This window comes from Tupaia chinensis, unplaced genomic scaffold (assembly GCF_000334495.1).
Source record: "Tupaia chinensis unplaced genomic scaffold, TupChi_1.0 Scaffold138674_1, whole genome shotgun sequence".
NCBI classification, from domain to species: Eukaryota; Metazoa; Chordata; class Mammalia; order Scandentia; family Tupaiidae; genus Tupaia; species Tupaia belangeri.
This window is the reverse complement of record NW_006198567.1, coordinates 351,044-356,996: the sequence shown is the minus strand read 5'-3', so window position 1 is coordinate 356,996 and position 5,953 is coordinate 351,044. Positions and strand designations below refer to the sequence as shown.

General features: G+C 34.7%; 1 pseudogene; it reads right to left on the bottom strand.

Moving 5' to 3' along the window:
• Nucleotides 1–74: 74 nt before the first annotated feature.
• Nucleotides 75–539, bottom strand: LOC102490704 (ubiquitin-conjugating enzyme E2 variant 2 pseudogene; annotated as a pseudogene).
• Nucleotides 540–5,953: the final 5,414 nt, after the last annotated feature.

Here is a 5,953-nt window from a genome sequence, read left to right as displayed (position 1 = left end):
TCTTTTACTTAATATGTGGGTATTTGCATTGTGATATTTAATTAAGACATTTATATGAGTAGAAGGTTGTTGATTTAAGACAAATTTGAGAGCCTCTAAAATTAATTGTTGAATGTTTGTCCTTCTGGTGGCTGTGGAAGCTTCATATTTTCTTTGGACATCATTAGACATTGTAGCTCTTGAAGGACAACTTTAATGCTGTAAGAGTTTTGCCATTTTGCTAACACTGGTATGCTCCGTGCATCCACCATCCCACTGGAATTATTTATTCCATTCATATTAATTTTTGTTACAAATCTAACTGATGAAGGAGCTTCTGGGTATTTAGGTCCACATTCTACTTTCAGGCTATATATTCTGTTTTCATAATTTGTCCTTGGTGGCCCAATAATCATGCCTGTCCACCTTGTAAGTGTCATATCTTCATCATCTTCAAGGCCCCAGCTAACCGTACAATCGCCTACTCCTTTTTGTCCTTCTTCAAGTTCTTCCAACAAGCGAAAATTATGAGGAACTTTAACTCCTGTGGAGACCTCCATATTCTCCTGCACCCCCCCCCAATGCCTTTTATTTTAGTTATTTGTCTGATTTCATTGGCTTGGACTTCCAGTTATATATGAAAAAGGAGTGGAGAAAGTGGGCAGCTTTGATTTGTTTCACTTTTTAGGTGAAAAGCTTAACCCTTTTCCCCATTCTTTGTGATGTTAGCTATCCGTTTTTCATATATGCCTTTTATTGTGTTGAGAAACATTGCATCTATGCCAATTTTGCTGAGTTTATTAATCATGAAGGGATGTTGTGTTTTATCAAATGCTTTTTCTGCATTGATTGACATTATCATATGTTTTTATCTTTTTTTCTGTTAATATAGCATATTACATTTATAATTTTATGTATATAAACCATCCTTGCATTCCCAGAATAAAGCCTATCTGGCTGTGGTGTGGTGTATATTTTTAATGTGTCATTACATGTGATTTCCTAGTATCTTGTTGAGAAGTTTTGCATCTGCATTATTCAGAGATACTGGTCTGTAGTTTTTATTTTTTGTTATGTCCTTGTCTCTTTTGGGGATGAGGTTGACGGAGGTTTTATGAAATTAATTTGGGATTATTTCTTCTTTTAGGATCTTTAGAAATCATTTGATATCTCTTCTTTCAAAGTTTTGTAGAATTCAGAAGTGGAACCATTGGGACCTGCATTTTTCTCTGGTGGGAGATAATTTATTACTGATTAAATTCTTTTTTATTTTTAGTAATCCTAAGTGAAACATCCACACAGATTTACAGTGAGTGACAGTCCATGTTATCACTTATCTTTTGCAGTATATCTGCACTTCCTTAACACTCTAAGAACTGATATATAATTTTATAATTCTGTCTTCTTAAATGTATGCTGTTATGATGTCTTTTCTCATTTCATTTAGTTATGTACATTCCTGATCATCTGAATGTTTATTTTCCTTACAAAAACATATCATCAGAATAGAGATGTTCAAGATTGCTTCAGTGTTCAAGTTTGGTTGTTTTTCTTTTTTTTTTTTCTAGCTTTCATTCAATTGTATTAAATATGACTAGCCTTATTTTATAAATACACATGACCCTGCCACTAAGTCAAGTTTATAAATGGATTGCCCCAATACAAAAGCATTTATACTTCTTTCCAAGAAAAGGGCTGTGAAAACTGCTGTTATTGCTGGTTTTGAATGTGTACTTCTCCAGTAATCTCTTGTGAAAGTTCAGTGGGACACCAAGCAGAAGAAACAAACTCTGTCAGTGAGTTAAAAATATCTTTTATTGTACCTTCCCCCATGGGAGACAAAACACTGTATGGCACTCGATGCTGAAGTCAGTATGTAGTGTGGCCTACCTATTCCTGACATGATTCTTGCAGTATTTTTCACACTTTACTGTGCAGCATCTGTATGTTTTCACAGAACACTGGCACTCATGAAGACGAAGTACAAAGTAAGGTGATATTGTGCATAGTTTGATATCATTAATGCTTTTTTATTTTAAGGCATTACTTCTCTCAGGTAAGGCTTTAAAGAGGATATGATCATGCTTAACAACTAAAGGAGAAAAAGAAAATTAGTTAACAAAAAGCTATTACACTTTCCCTGTGATGAATTTCACCTGCCAAGGACATTACACTGAGGTATTATTAGCTCTGTGGGCTGATGTTTAATATTATTACAATGCTGCTTTGTTGAATCTTCAATCTGACATGATCCTATGTAGCTGTGAAACTGTTCCCAAATGACGAACTAATTTCTTGAACTTCAGATGTGGTTTTAGAGAAGTTATAGGGCCTTCTGACTCTGTTCACAGTGGATTAAGACTGGATAATTAAAAAGGTAGCAGCAGTACAGTTACAGTCTATTTGTCATCTTCTGTGTCTTGAGTTTGGTGTTTTAATGGTGGACCTTTGAAATTTAGGGTTTGGTGGCACAATTCCAATACTGTCATAAAAGTTAGTAATAGTAATGTGATGGAAGTGCAATCCTCGGGCTTGAGAAAGATTAGAGTCTTTGGTTAAGCAGTCAATGTCAATCTGGAGTTGTCTATTAGAACTTCTCAACTACTGCATTTCTTCCAATGAAGGTATTTAGTATACAGAATTTGATCTTTTTAGGTACTTTCGAGTTAGATTATTTTCTGTTTTATTGACATTACATTTTAGTTTATCTAGATTTTTATTTTGGATTTCAGGTTCTCTATGAAGCTGTTCTATTCTGGATTTCTGGTGTACCAATAGAGCTGTGTTAGGCAGCATCATCAGTTCCCATATGCAGTTTCCATGCTTCACTTATTCTAGCCACATGTCATAAGGTTGGGTCCTTGACTTGCTGGATATTCTGTTTTACATAATGATCAGGACTGAAGATTGGTAAGTTCAAAGGAGGGTTAGCAATCCTGGTGAAACTGCAGGTGGTTTAGTGGGAGAAATGGTAATTTTGAAAGTGTGCAGGATCCTCAGCTGCACCTCCTGCATCTCCCTACTTCCTTCTGCCCTCCTACCTTAGTTATTCAACACTTAGGCTGATTCTTTGTCTTTAGTATAGTGACTCCTGCCAAAACATGTATGTGGAAATATCTCTCTAATATCTTGTTCTCTTAGTTATTACAGTTTCACCAGGGTTGCTCCATATTGTACTCCATAGTAGTTGTGCTAATTTACAGTCCTACCAACAGTGTAGGAGAGTTCCCTTTTGTCCACTGCCTCACTAGTACCTTTCTTTCTTTCTTTCTTTCTTTCTTTCTTTCTTTCTTTCTTTCTTTCTTTCTTTCTTTAATTTTAATTTTAGCCATTCTGACTAGGTTTAAGTGGTATCTCATTGTGGTTTTGATTTGCATTTCTCTTAAGAAATTTTGAGCATCTTTTCATATACTTTTTGGTTATTTGTATATCATTCTTGGACAAATGTCTGTTCAGCTTATTTTTCCATCTTTTAATTGGATTGATGATTGTCTGGAGGGCCACAAACTCCTCAGTGCTTGTTCTTTGTATTTTTGATCATAGTCATTCTGTCTGGAGTTATATATACTTCAGCATGCTTTGGATTTGCATTTTCCTTATTATAAGTGATGTTAATATTTCTTCATATGCTTTGTGTCCATTCAGATGTCTTTGAGAATTGTCTAGTCAGACCAGCTGCCCATTAAAAAGTTGTATCATTAGTATTTTTGTGAGTGAGCTTCTTCAGTTCTTTGTATATTCTGGTTTCAATGCTGTATCTGAGGTATTTTTATAAATAATTTTTATTTTGTTTAATTTTAATTAAACATTAAACTTTTTCATGTGCTGTTGGATTTCATTTGCAAGTGTTTTACTGATGATATTTGCATCTATATTTATCAGGGATATTGGTCTGTAGTTTCTATTGTGTTGTGTCTGTGCTTTTGGTATCAAGGTGAGAATGCCTTCAAAAAATGAATTTTGAAGGTTTCTTTCCAATTTGAACTTCATGAATAATTTGATGAGAACTGGTGTTAATTCTCTTTTAAAAGTTTTATAGAAGTCCAGCTAGGTGGTGTGGTGGTTAAGGCCACTGTATGCTACATGGCCAACCTGGCAATTTGCAACCTGGACCCAGTGGCTTTAGAGACACACTGGGGATGAGTCTGTGCATGTCCTAACTCCTGAGAGAAAAATGGAACAGAAGGGAAGAAGGGATTGAGACATGGCCATCCCCTTTGGGGAGGCATAATTTCTCACATTCTCTCCTTTCTCTCTTTTCCTGCCCCTCACCCCCATCTTGTTCAAGCACACACACTATATAACAAAAGAAAAAAAAAGAAAAAGAAAAAGAAAAAAATTAAAAGAAAGAAATTTTAAAAAAGACTGTAAAAGGAAAAAAGCTTTTGTAGAATTTAGAAATGAAACCATCAGGACCTGGTTTTTTCTTTGTTGGGAGACTATTAATAAATTTCATTGCTTCTTGTTGGTCTATTTAGGCTTACCATTTGATGGTATTATACTTTTTTTTTCCTTAGGGCGTGTGTGTTTTCTGGAGAAACATAGAGACAGAAAGTGATAAATCACTGCCCAGGGGTAATGACCACACCACAATCTCTTCTCCTTTATTGTTGGGATTTTGGACACACATGTACACACCACCATTTTGAGTTTCAAGTACTTTAACCACAATCAGCCATTTGCAGGTCCTGTGACATAAATATTATGCTATCTGCTGGTCCTGATACAGGTATATTTTATATGTTCTGAGATTAATCCATTTCCTCCAGGTTTTTCAATTTGTTGGTGTATGGTCACTCAAAGCACCTATAATTATCTATGTATTTCTGGGCTGTCCATGGTAATATCACATTTTTCATGCCTTATTTTTTGAATGTTTTATTTTGCTTTTCTACATAATGGTTTGTTGGGTTTATTTTCTCAGAACTCCAGCTTTTTGTTAAAATTGTTTTCAGTCTTTGCTATAGGGTGTGTGCACTTTCGGGAAAGAGATGGGGTGGGGTGGGGTGGAAAGTGAGAAATCACCCCACCTGGGTGATGACCACCTATCAGTCCCTTCTATATTTTCCTTTTGAAATTTGGGCCATGAACACATACACCAGTGATGCCAGTTCCAGGACTCAAATAGTACAGTCATGTAGGATCCAGCTGCCTTAATCATCATGCCACTTGGCTGGCCCTCAGTTGTTCTTTTATTCTCTGTTTTATTTATGCTGTTCTAATTTTTATTATTTTTTATCTTCTATTAATACTTTTGGGATATCATGTTCCCACTTTTTCAATTTGCTGGGATAAGTCTTTAGGTTACTTATCATCCTTTTTTAAACATGTGTGTGTGTGTGGGAGTGCTACTTACTGTAGACTCTTCTCTTAGGAGTGCTTTTGATGTGTTTGAAAGCACCTGGAGAGTTGTGATTAGATTACTTATATCAAGAAATTTTCATTTGTATTCTTAATTTATTCAGTAGTTTTGAAGCCACTCGGGATAAATTATGTAATTTTACTGTATTTGTGAATTTTTGAAAGCACTTTCTATTGGAGTTTAATTTCATCATATATAGTAACAAAAAAGTTGCTATATATAATTTCTATTTATAATTTCTATTTTTTTTTTTCAGTTTTAAAGACTTGTTTTGTTCTCTATTCTGTGGTCAGTCTTCAGAAATATTCTACATGTGGCTAAGAAAAATGTGTATTCTGATGTTTTGGGCAAAATCTTCCATAAATGTTGGTTAGTTCAGTGGGTTTATTGTATCATTTATGTCCTGTGTCTTTTTTTTTATCTAAATGATCTGTCCAGGGTGACTGTACGTTGTTGAAGTCCACACAAATTAGCATGTCACAATCTTTCTATTCATAGCTAGCAGTCTTCTTTTCTGATGTTGAATACATAAAGTTTTATGATTTTATATTTTCTTGGTGAATTAATATTTTTAATACAATCTGGCCTCTGACTCTTCTTACACTTTTTTTA